The 13775-nt window shown below is 35.9% G+C and overlaps 1 protein-coding gene across 4 annotated transcripts in view; it reads right to left on the bottom strand.

Annotated features, from left to right (window-relative positions):
• Nucleotides 1-13775, bottom strand: part of LOC150107542 (DNA ligase 3-like) — a 505727-nt gene that overhangs the window by 205612 nt on the left and 286340 nt on the right. The window lies entirely within an intron of this gene.

Here is a 13775-nt window from a genome sequence, read left to right as displayed (position 1 = left end):
TTCACCACAATTCCCGTATAATCTACTGGTTATAACCTACCTATCTTTGCATATCAGCAAATAGCTGTATGTTGCCTGCCAAATCCTTCCCCATGTCATTAATGTACAGATTGAACAACAGTGGAACAAGGACTGATCCTTGTGGTATACCACTGGTTACCTAAAATTTTGCAGACTCACATCCCCCATATACCCCTTTTTGATATTGTGAGTCATCAATGATAATATTTTATAATGCAATCCCATATTCTCCACAATTTATGCAACAATTAATTAAACACAAGTTTAATTGATTCTATATTTTGTCTCTATCACAGCAACATAATCACGGATATGATATTAACATTGTGATAACATACATAAATACAGCAAAATAAGTAAAGAAGTTTTAGACTACAAGGCTAAAGTCTTATAAGGAAGGTGCCTTCTACTGGTGCTGTTGGCTATCCTTAGCTATTGGATGGGAGGCCTAAGAATTAATGCTCCTCAAATTTTGAGAAGTTTAGCACAACCATATTTATTTAGATTAGGCTGTTATTCATCTGTATGCAATTGTTATATGTTAGAATGTTTGACTAACTGCTATAATAAAAGTATGTCCAAACAAATTTCAAAACCAAAGTAATTGCTGCAATTTATCATTATTATAAATGACAAACCACATTAATATTATAAATATAACTAAAAAGATAACTTATACAGTATGTATGAGAATGACCAAATATGCTCCATTTATGAAAGTTTCATTCACGTGTGACTTTTCTATCTGATACATAGACGCATATTTTACTTAATTAGTATCAAAGTAAAACAAAAATGTTTATCTTTTCAGTCATATATAACACTGTGCATATTTTCATAATTTTTATATTTTCACAGTTGATTTTCATTCCAGATTTGTTGGAGCATCAGCAGAGTTATTTAATCTGAAGACTTCTACTGGAATTGTTTAAGAGCATTACATCATCTGTGGCATATGTGGAGACACCACTTTCCACTTTTAATGCTACTTTTCTTCATAATGTGATCCATATGACAAAAAAAACTGAGATAGTGTTCATTATGCCTTACACCTGATTTTACAACAAACTATCTTCTACTCTCAATTCTAACTGCAGAGTATAACTAAAATATAGACTATGCATTGCTCTGTGGAATATCTCACACAACTGTTTTTTGAACAATTTCTTGGCACCTTCTCATATCCCTTTTCCAGATCTTGTTATACTCCCATGATTTCTTAACTATACAATTGTGTGTATATCTGTCTTAATATACAATTATATTTGACACTGATGTTAATATTACAAATATTATTTTTAATTTTCTTACATCAAGAAAATTCCACAAAAAAATTACTTTTATTTATTTTAAAGATTTAATAACACAACTAGCATCTCTTCTGCATTCAATTTTTAAACATAACAAGTTACCCAGTGGAATATACCAGTAATTTCTGAGAACAATAAAATTTTAAGCACAGAATATACACTATCTTGTAAGATGCAACTTCATAAATATTTATCTTTATTCTTTAGATTACTGCAATGTACATTCAGGTTAACTCTAAAACAATTTGATGGCGATTTTCACTTATGAAAATTCATCATCATCATCATCATCATCATCATCAAATTCCTGGTATATACCCTCAAGGGGTGTACAAGGATATGATAGTATTACATGAAATTTACAAAACAGTCTGTTACCTGTCAAGACTCCAATATTATCAGATCTTTCTGTCTTCTAAGACAGTTTGTACTGTATCAATCTACCTATATCTTGGTCTTCCTCTGTTTCTTTTTCCTGCCAATCTCACAGAGAACACTTGTTTTGCTAATCTTTCCTGTCCCATTCTGTTCAAGTGACCATACCACCTGAGATTAGTTCTGCTAATAAATTCCTGGATACTGACAATGTCAAGTTCTTTCCTAATATCCTCGTTTTTAATATGATATTGCCACTGATGCCATCTGTTCATGCCCCTAATCTTTCTCAGGACTCTCAAATCTGCGGTCTCTAGTGTTTGGTCAAGTGTTTTACTTCTAACCCAGCTCTCAGATCCATAAGTTAAAACTGGTTTGAACACTGTCTTGTATAAAGCTAATTTAGTGTTTTAGCTAATTTCTCTCTTATTCCATATAAATTTATTCAGTTGACTTCCGACCATACCAGCTTTGTTGATTCTGTTGTATATTTCCATATTTAATTTACCACCTTCACTAAAAATCGTACCTAAGTAGCTGAAATGTTTGACTATTCTATAGGTTCACCATTCACAATGCAGTTGATATTTTGAATGTTTCTGCCTATTTTCATTGTCTTCGTCTTTTTATTGCTGACCTTCCTACCATGTCTATTACAACAGTTATTCAATTTAGTCAGGAAATCTTGCAGACTTATAGCAGATTTATTTAGAAGTATAACATCATCTGCATAAAGCAAAAAGCTGACATTAACATCTCCAATTTTGATATCAGGTTTAATACCACTTTCCTTCTTAATGTGATCCATACATAATGAATAACAGAGGGGATAATGTACATCCTTGTCTGACACCAGATTTAACATTTGACCACCTTCCTGTAGTTCCTTCAATTTTAACTGCTGACTAACAACTCAAATAAAGAGGGTCAAAGCTGTATAACTGAGAGGAGACCTCCACATAGCCTTTAAAGGAATGCGGAGAACCGACCAGGGCTTCTGACCTAATGTCCAATCCTCACCTACTCGTGGTGCACCCTGTTGGATATCTACTTTGATACTGAACGAACGAGGATGGGCTGGCAATTTGGGATTTAGCCGACCAAATTGTATTCTTATTGGTTAAACCAAAATAAAAAATGATGGTACAACATGACAAAATTTCATGCCGGCTGGGGCGTCGCCCGGTTAAACAAGGCCCCCGTTGTTTTTGCCAGGGAACCAGGGCGAACAGCGAAAAGTCAGCTACTGGAACAAATCTGAAAACAAACCCCAACTCAACATCACCAGAGTTAAAGATCGGTACTATCAACGTAAGAAGCCTGAATGGCAAAGAAATGGAGCTAGCTGAGGAATTAAATAAGTACCAGATCGACATAATAGGGGTGACTGAAACAAAAAAGACCAAAACTGGTGAGATCTTTCTGAGCAATAAATACAAAATGTTATATTCAGGCAATGACAATCAGCGAAAAGAAGAAGTAGCCATACTATTCAACACAAAATACGAGGCTAATCTTCTTGAATGGCAGTCAGTCTCAAGTAGAGTAATGTGGGCAAATATGAGAATGGGGAACTGGACAATGAGACTTATTTGTGCCTATGGTCCCACAGAAGGTTCTACTAAGGTAGAAGTGGGAGAATTTTTTGAGGCTTTAGAAAAAGCAACTGACACAATGAAAAAGGAAAAGTTGGTCCTTGTTGGGGATCTAAATAGTAGAGTAGGAAATGATTGTGAGACATACAAAAATATTTTGGGAAAATTTGGAGAAAAGAGCAAAGCTAATAATAATGGCAAATATCTGTTGGATTTCTGCTCAGGACATGGACTGGTTATTACTAACACCATGTTCCAACATAAAAATGTGCACAAATTCACATGGAGAGAAGAGGCTAGGAATAAGAAAAGTCTCATTGACTATGTTATTGTTGATAGTGATGTTTTCTCCCTGGTGCAGGACACCAGAGTGTACAGAGGATTTGAAATTGGAAGTGATCATTATTTAGTCTTGAGCAGGATAAAATTGAATTTCATATTGAAAAGAATAACATGTAAGAAAGTTTTAAAGCGAATAAAAGTTGAGCAGCTCTCAGATGTAAACTGTAGACTAAAATACAGAAATATTATTGAAAAGAAAATGAAAGAGTTTGAGAACAGGAATCAAACCTTGGAGATTCAGTGGCAAACTCTGAAGGAAACATTGATTGATTCTGCCAGAGAGGCATGTGGTGAGGTTCTGTGCAAAGATAAAAAAATCAGAACTCCCTGGTGGACACAGGAAGTTAAAGAGGCAGTGAAGGAAAAGAAGAAAGCATATCAAAAGTTCCTGTCAAATAAGTCAGCTTTTACTCTTACAGAATACAGAGACAAATGTAAGAAAGCTAAACAGTGTGTAAAACTAGCTAAACAAAAGTCATTGGAGGACTTTGGCAAGAATATAGAAAATAAATATCAAGAAGGTGGCAAAATATTCTGGAGGTTGTTGAAGAAGCTTAAGAATGGAGGAAAGAGTGCTGTAACAGGAATTAGAGATGATAAAGGTGAAATGAAAACAGGAGAAAAAGATATCCTTGAAGTATGGAGTAATTACTTTGAAAAACTGCTAAATGAAACAAGCAGTGATGACAGCACAGTGATAAAAAACACTGACCAGGCATGCAGTCAGGAATACATATCCATACTTGAAGTAGAAAAAGCCATCAAAGGCTTGAAATGTGGAAAGGCAGCAGGAGTAGATGATATTCGACCAGAAATGCTGAAGTATGGTGGTATAAGAGTCTTACAGTGGCTGCACTGCATAGTTCAGAAAGCCTAGACAGAGGGACGAATTCCCGATGATTGGAGTAGAGCTCTCATACTACCCATATATAAAAAGGGAAATAAAACTGAATGTGAGAATTACAGAGGTATTTCCCTACTGAGTGTTCCTGGCAAGATCTATGCAAGTATACTTGAGAAACGGTTGAGAAGAATTGTGGAAGAAAAGCTTGGTGAAGAACAAGCTGGATTCAGGCCAAATAGAGGCTGTCAGGATCAGATCTTCACTTTACGACAAATAGTCGAGAAAGCATGGGAATATAACAAAGATCTGTATTTAAGTTTTGTCGATTTGGTAAAGGCATATGACAAGGTGCCAAGAGAGAAGCTATTCAATACGCTGCAGTTATATGGTGTCAATGGGGCATTATATCAAGCAATACTTAGTCTTTATTTGAGTTGTGAGTCAGCAGTTAGAATTGAAGGAAGTACAGGAAGATGGTTTAATGTTAAATCTGGTGTGAGACAAGGATGTACATTATCCCCTCTGTTATTCATTATCTATATGGATCACATTATGAAGGAATGTGGTATTAAACCTGATATCAAAATTGGAGATGTTAATGTCAGCTCTTTGCTTTATGCAGATGATGTTATACTTCTAAATAAATCCGCTACAAGTCTGCAAGATTCTCTGACTAAATTGAATAGCTGTTGTAATAGATATGGTATGAAGGTCAGCAATAAAAAGACAAAGACAATGAAAATAGGCAGAATCATTGAAAATGTCAACTGTGTTGTGAATGGAGAACCTGTGGAACAAGTAAAACATTTCAGCTACTTAGGCACAATTTTTACTGAAGATGGTAAACTAAATATAGAAATAGACAACAGAATCAGCAAAGCTGGTATCGTGGGAAGTCAATTGAATAAATTCATATGGAATAAGAAAGAAATTAGTCGGAACACTAAATTAGCTGTATACAAGACTGTGTTCAAACCAATTTTAACTTATGGATCTGAGAGCTGGGTCAGAAGTAAAACACTTGACCAAAGACTAGAAACCGCAGATATGAGAGTCCTGAGAAAGATTAGAGGCGTGAACAGATGGCATCAATGGCAATATCATATTAAAAATGAGGATATTAGGAAAGAACTTGACATTGTCAGCATCCAGGAATGCGTTAGCAGAGCTAATCTCAGATGGTATGGTCACTTAAATAGAATGGGAGAGGAAAGATTAGCAAAACAAGTGTTCTCTGCCAGGTTGGCAGGAAAACGACCCAGAGGAAGACCAAGATATAGGTGGATTGATACGGTACAAAGTGCCTTAGACGATAGAAATATAAGATCTGATAATGTTGGAGTCTTGACAAGTAACAGACTGATTTGGAGTTAAATTGTAGATAGGAAATTAGTAATGATGTAATTTTTTCATGTAGTACTGTAATATCCTGTACACCCCTTGAGGGTACATGGCAGGAATTTGATGATGATGATGATGATGATAAAGACTAAGTATTGCTTGATATACTGCCCCATTAATGTCATATAACTGTAATGTTTAGAATAACTTCTCTCTTGGCACCTTGTCATATGCCTTTTCCATATCTACAAAACTTAAATACAGATCTTTTATATTCCTATGATTTCTCAAGTATTTGTCATAAAGTGAAAATCTGATCCTGAACAGCCTTTATTTGACCTGAGTCCAGCATGTTCTTCACCAAGCGTCCCTTCCACAATCCTTCTCAACCGTTTCTCAAGTATACTTGCATATATTCTACCAGGAACACTCAGTAATGACATACCTCTGTAATTCTCACATTCAGTTTTAGTTTTATTTCCCTTTTTATATATGGGTACTATGAGAACTCTACTCCAATTATCTAGAATTTGTCCCTCTGTCCAGGCCTTCTGAAGAACTATGCAGTACACACACACACTGTAAGACTTTTATACCTCCATACTTCAGCATTTCTGGTCAAATATATCTACTTGCTGCCTTTCCACATTTCAGGCCTTTGATGGCTTTTTCTATTTCAAGTATGGATATGTATTCCTGACTGCATGCCTGGTCAGTGTTTTTTTACCGGCAACACTCAGTAATGAAATATATCTGTAATTCTCACATTCAGTTTTATTTCCCTTTTTATATATAAGTACTATGAGAGCTCTACTCCAATTATCTAGAATTATTCCCATCTGTCCAGGCCTTCTGAAAGGGAGAAAACATCAATATCAACAATAACATAGTCAACGAGACTTTTCTTATTCCTTGCCTCTTCTCTCCATGTAAATTTGTGCACATTTTTATGTTGGAACATTGTGTTAGTAATAACTAGTCCATGTCCTGAGCAGAAATCCAACAGGTATTTTCCATTATTATTAACTTTGCTCTTACATCATATATCATCTGTGGCATATGTTCTCCAAATATTCCCAAAATATTTTTGTATGTCTGACAATCATTTCCTACTTCTGCTACTTAGATCCCCAAAGAACCAACTTTTCCTTTTCCTTTTTTGTGTCAGTTGCTTTCTCTTTCTCTGAGGCCTCAAAAAATTCCTCCACTTCTACCTTAGTAGAACCTTCTGTGAGACCATAGGCACAAATAAGTCTCATTGTCCAGTTCCTCATTCTCATATTTGCCCTCATCACTCTACTTGAGACTGCCTGCCATTCAAGAAGATTAGCCTCGTATTTAGTGTTGAATAGTATGGCTACTTCTTCTTTTCGCTGATTGTCATTGCCTGAATATATAATTTTGTATTTATTACTCAGAAAGATCTCACCAGTTTTTGCCTGTTTGTTTCAGTCCCCCCCCCCACTAATTATATCTATCTGGTACCTATCCAGTTCCTCAGTTAGCTCCATTTCTTTGCAATTCAGGCTTCTTATGTTGATAGTACCGATCTTGAACTCTGGTGATGTTGAGTTGGGGTGGGTTTTAGGGTTTGTTCCAGTAGCTGACTTTTTGCTGTTTGCCCTGGTTCCCTGGTGAAAACAACAGGTGTCTTGTTTAACCAGGTATCGCCCCAGCCGGCATGAAATTCTGTCATGTTGTACCATCATTTGATATTTTGGTTTAGGCCAATAAGAATATAATTTCAGCTAAATCCCAAATTGCCAGCCCATCCTCATTCATTCAGTATCCAGGTAGATACCTAACAGGGTGCAATATGAGAAGGTGAGGATTGGACATTAGGTCAGAAGCCCTGGTTGGTTTTCCACATTCCTTTAAAGAAAAAAGCAATATATTTAGTATACTGAATTTGAGTTTTTTTGTTGTTGTTGTTTTTTTCCTATTATGAACTAATTACACAGTATTTATCTTTGTGATAAACTGAGCTGGCCTAATGAAAGGTTTGGATTGATGGTATCTTGCAAAAGAAAGAGAAATGCATGCTCTGGATGGCACATATTTCTGAACTCAAGTCAATCATAATGGCACATTATGATTCACATGACAATTTGCAAGATACCATCAATCCAAAGAAATCCATATGCATGGATGAAGAAATTTAAGGATTGTAGCATTTAGAAAAAGCAAAGTAGAGGAAGATCTGGAACAAATAAAGACCATCATACTGAATTCACACTCATATCACTGTACTAGTAATGAAACACAAATTCAACGTGCAACTATCCATAAAATTCTGCATACATTTTCAGCAGATAACATGTAATGATCAAATAAAAAGTGTGATATGCACATTACTGCACAGTCTGAACACAGTCATGTTCTCTGACAAAGCATTTTGACATTTTGCATTTGGGAAAATTAATAAATGAAACTTTACTACCACTGGAGAACATAGAAACTGCATCTCACCAATGAGAGTGAAAGAGATAGTCCAAAAAGTTAACATCAAATGTGACATCATGCATAAAAGAATTGTTGGACTATTCTTCTTCTTTGCAGAAAATTCTGTGATAGGTCATGCATACTTAAATATGAATCAACAAATTGTGGCACCACAGTTAACGGACTACCAACCTACCCTCATTTTTCAGAATGATGGGGCTTCTCCTTCTCATTGGTCTTGTGATATTTAGTCCTCCCTTAATGATATCTAGGTACAGACCACTGGATGGAGAAATGGAATCCTTTTGACCACCAAGATTGCCTAACAATGTCATGCTGTGTTTTTTTTTTCTTGCTAACTTATGTGAAAGGTAAGTGTAGTATACTTCACAAAGGCAAAGGATTGCTCAGCTGAAAGAGCTTAACATATCAGCATGGTCACTGTATCCCCTGGAGGGGAAACTGAATGCTCCTGTGACTTAATACTGAACAATTAGAGCATCACATTATGTATCCCAACATATCTGGATGTTATGTTCTCATATACTGTATGAAGCTCAAGCATAACAAATATGATCTATGTAAATATTCCTCTTTTTGCATTCCTCAATATAAAAAAAAAGTCATAAGGCTTGAAAGCTGTTTCAGTTCTATGTAGACACCCTGTATGGATGTGATATCAGTTGTGTACATATTCTCCTTGAGAACAAGTTGAGTATGAATTTTCTGATAACCACTAACATCATAATTCATTAAAATGAGTTTCCACTGTAAATAGTTGCTTACAGAGGTTAGAACTGCAGTCCTGTTATCAAATTTGAGTGCTGCAAAACTGATTTAGCACATTCAGACATGATGATGAATTTCTGTAAGAAGAAAGTTTCATCTAAACATGGAGTACATCATATTCTCTATATTTATGTAAATTTATTAAAAAATTGATTGATATCTCTTTTGAAAAAAAAAAATCTCTTATGTTTTTATTTAACTAAATTATTCCTTGTCCACAGGAAACCACTCGTTTTCAAAATACTTCCAGCACCGACAAGCACTCATTTTCCAATGCAAAGTTGGAAATAGTTATGGAAAACATCTGCAGCTGTTCTGACCTATTCATTTGATAATACTGCACTAGTGTGGACCAGGCTCACTTTCAAATTAAAACATACTGGCTTTCTCTTACTATGAATCATCAGTGCAGCAGCAGTGCAACAAAGGTAGTTCTCTTCAGAAGACTCTAACATGTTCATTGAAGACACTAAAGACTGCTTTATCCCCTTTTCTTCTTCATCCTTTTCATCTTTCACATGTTTCATGTGTAATAAACTAGTAATATATAATCAACATAGCACAAAATGCCACCGTCTGTTCTGTGGTTATGATTCTGGTACAAAATATGCAGTAGTATACCAAAATCATCAGTAAACATAGCCTGACCATTCCACATGCTATTATTTGAACAGCAAAAACAGTTTGTAATGCACATCAATCTGTAGGCATGTACATTATTTTCTTCAACTTCACACAATTTGCACATGAGTCAATATCTGTCATTGCAACAATGCTGCAGAACATGAATACAGGCAGCCCTCGGTTTACACCGCAGTTCCGTTCCTGAAAAAATGGGCGTAAACTGAATCGGCGTAAAATGAACCCAATTTTAATGAGAGGTATAAAGTTATGTTCCGCACAGTCAAAAAATATACACATGAAGTATGTGTAACATTATTATATTTAAAGCTTTGATAATACATACATATATATTTGTTAAAATAAAATTATTAATAACGAAAACAAAACAAAATTATATACAAAAAATATGAAACTTCGAAAAGATATTACATATTTCTATGTTAAAGTTCCTGGTTTCGGATCACCTGCATTTTTTTTAAAAAAAGTATCCAGTGTTAATTGCCTAGATTTTTTTTTCTTTCTTTCTTTAAGGCAGAGCTTCCCAAACTGTGTGTCGCAACACGTTAGTGTGTCGGCTGCAGTTTGAAGGTGTGTCGCGCGAACATAAAGCATTAAACAGAATAATCGCTGAAAATTTCCACAGCGGAATCCATTTCGCAAAGTACCGGTACAACTTTTAGTTAGCACCGTCAAAATTATATATAAAACTATCTTTTAATTATTTTCAACCTTTAAGAATATTTCATATCAATATATTTCAATAAATAATGGAGAATAAATGCAGCCGAATTCATCCCTGTGGTTTTATCATGTAGTAGTCGCTCGGTTTTATTATCATTCGACCAATAAAAATAAAGCGCACCACTTATTCATACAAATGTTGTTATTAATGTTTATTCTAACTGCAACGTGAATAAATAAAGAGCTGGTGCTTTTATTTAATGTTTAGTTACTGTTAATGCTTTACAATAAATTCGCACAGTTTTACAAAATATAATTGTAAAAGCATATACTTAAACTACATCCGATCTGGCCACGTGACCCATGAGAGGCACATCAGACTGAATTACTGTGCCGCGAAATTATGTTTGTCTAAAAAGTGTGTCACCAACATGAAAAGTTTGGAAAGCAATGCTTTAAGGAGTTCAGTGTAAGGTCGAATAGAAGCGATTACACTCCTTTTTACGTTTGCACTCTGTTCCCAATCGTGGTCCATTTCGCAGAGTTCATCAGTCAATGTTTTTATGCTTGCAAGGATACGCTGTAAATCGGCCGTTTTCATATCTCTCAGAGGACCTTCTTCATTTTCTTTCTCCTCCTTTGGATGTTGACTTAAGTGTTCGGCTAATTCTTTTAAGTCTTCATTGGAAAGCGGTTTATCATGGCTCTCTAAGACTTCTGTCACATCTTCAGCTGTAATATCATACAATCCCACCTCTCGCGCAAGCTTGGTAACATCGTCAATAACATTTTCCTCTTGCTCTAATTCCTCGAAGTTGTGCATAAATGCTGAAAAAAGTTTTTCCCATGCTCCTTTTAAACACTTCGCTGACACATTGTTCCAAGCTGTCTCAATGTTGTTAATGCCCTTCAAAATATCGAATGACCGCCAATAAGTATTTAATAGTTTTTCCTGAAGTGTCCAAGACTCTTACCATTTCCATAAATGTTATACAGAGGTAATAGGCTTTGAAGATTGATATAATCCTCTGATCCATCAGTTGCAAAAGTGATGTTGTGTTTGGGGGCATGTAAACAACCTTGACATCCAATAGTGTTCTTACTTCAGCAAGATTTTGAGGATCTCCAGGGGCATTATCCAAGAGAACCAATGCCTTGGCTGGCAAATCATTTTCTTTACAGAAGCAAAGCACGGTAGGACAAAAATAATTTGTGTACCAATCTATAAAAACGTCTTGTGTAACCCAAGCTTTCTTGCTCCATTTCAAATAGACTGGCAGAATGGCTTTTAGACCCTTGAAGGTGCGTGGTGTCTGTGAATGGTAACACCAACATTGGTTTAAGCTTCAAAGTTCCAGAGACATTTGTACCCAACAAAAGTGTAAGTCTATCTTTTGCAGCTTTAAAACCTAGAGCGGAACATTCTTCACAGGAAATGAAGGTGATTGATGGCAATTTTTTCCAGTAGAGCCTAGTCTCATCAACATTAAAAATGAGATCAGGAGGATAACTTCCTTGTTCTACACAGTCTTGAAATTCTTTAGGAAAAGCAGCCGCTACTGCAACATCTGCACTTGCCACCTCACCACATAATTTGACACTGGCACTTACTTCGAGACTTAAATCTCATGAACCAACCTTTGCTTCCTAAAAATGTTTCTTTGCCTCCATCTGTCTTTTTAAGATCCTCAAAAATTGTTTTTGCATTCTCAGTTATAACAGCCTGCATCAGAGGAATGTTTTTCTGATCAAGTCATCCACCCATAATGATAATAATTTTTCCATTTTTTTAATGAAATTTACCCCTGCTATAATGTACATGTTTTGCATTTAGTGCTGCCGTAGATTGTTGAGCAATCTACGGCAGCAGATAGCATACTGTTATAATATGCAGATAGCATACTGTTTTATGCTATCTGCATTTTTTATAATTGTAGTAACAGTCAATGGAGGTAAGCTCATACTTCTACAGACATTAGCATGTGTCTGCCCATCTTCCATTCTTCGAATCACCTCCATCTTCTTTTCCGCCTTCTAAACACCAAGTTCTGCCAATTTTTCTGCACTTCTATTATCAGATATGGTATGTAATTACATACTTTATCAATATAAATACATATGTACATAAAAAAAATTAAATAGAACAATTAAGTAGCTTCAACATTAAAACTAGGTTTGATACATATACATTGTAGTAGCTCGGTAAACACTCAAACACTAGAGTGCCTGCTAGCGTCATTTCTCAGTCAACCACACGACAGTAAGAAAGCACGCACAGGCAACCAGTGTTATTGTGAATCAGCGTAAATTGAACCGCCGAAAATCGAGGGCTGCCTGTACACGAAAATTAGTTAGAAGCACAAGACAATCTATGGTGATCAGAGAATTTTTCATAAGAAATGTCAAATATTAGACAGTGAAGAAAGTTATTAACTTAGATGTTAGGAAGAGAACAAAACAAACACAAGTCTGTCAAACATGTCAAATAAGTGATATCTTTTTTCTCATTCAATTGATAAAAAGATTGAAAAAACAAAAAAATAGAAAATTATATAAAAAAACTCATGTTACCTGTTGAGAGTTTATTTTTCACTTGGTTAGACTATAATAAGTTTAGTTTAATCCTTTATCCAAGTGTGAGCAAACAAAGTTTGCACCTGAAAGTATCTTCAGGACTGAAGATAAGGTAGTACAACGCCAGGCAACTCGTTGCAAAGGTGGAGAAAGCTCTCATCACTCCTATCTCATCTCGGTATCTCCCATAATGCAAAGCACATCTCCTTGCGGATATGTGTAATGCTATGTATTAAGGCAAGGGCCACTATCCATACTGGTTTCGACCTTTATTGAGGTCTCGTCAGTGGGAGCCAGGGCCAGTAGTGGAGACACCAAGACAGAAGCAATGAGAGGTCATCTCAACCTATAGGAGTTGCCAAAGGATGTACAACCAGGTTGGGATGACCTCTCATTGCTTCTGCCTTGGTGTCTCCACTACTGGGCCTAGTTCCCACTGACGAGAGCTCAATAAAGGTCGAAACCAGTATGGGTAGTGGCCCTTAATGCATAGCATTACACATATCCGCAAGGAGATGTGCTTTGCATTATGGGAGATACTGAGATGAGATAGAGTGATGAGAGCTTTCTCCACCTTTGCAACGAGTTGCCTGGTGTTGTACTACCTTACCCCAGTCCTGAAGATACTTTTGCAAACTTTGTTTGCTCACACTTGGATAAAGGATTAAACTAAACTTATTATAGCCTAACCTAGTGAAAACTAAGTGAAAAATAAACTCTCAACATCTTTCTCTAAATCCGGAGTAATTTAATAATAAGGTTGTACACCCTTTGGCAACTCCTATAAGTTGGGATGACCTCTCATTGCTTCTGCCTTGATGTCTCCACTACTGGGCC

Source organism: Typopeltis vanoorti, chromosome 4, assembly GCF_054136105.1.
Source record: "Typopeltis vanoorti isolate ZY-2024b chromosome 4, IOZ_Tvanoo_1.0, whole genome shotgun sequence".
NCBI classification, from domain to species: Eukaryota; Metazoa; Arthropoda; class Arachnida; order Uropygi; family Thelyphonidae; genus Typopeltis; species Typopeltis vanoorti.
The sequence above is the reverse complement of the archived record's forward strand: the minus strand, read 5'-3'. Positions and strand labels throughout refer to the sequence as shown.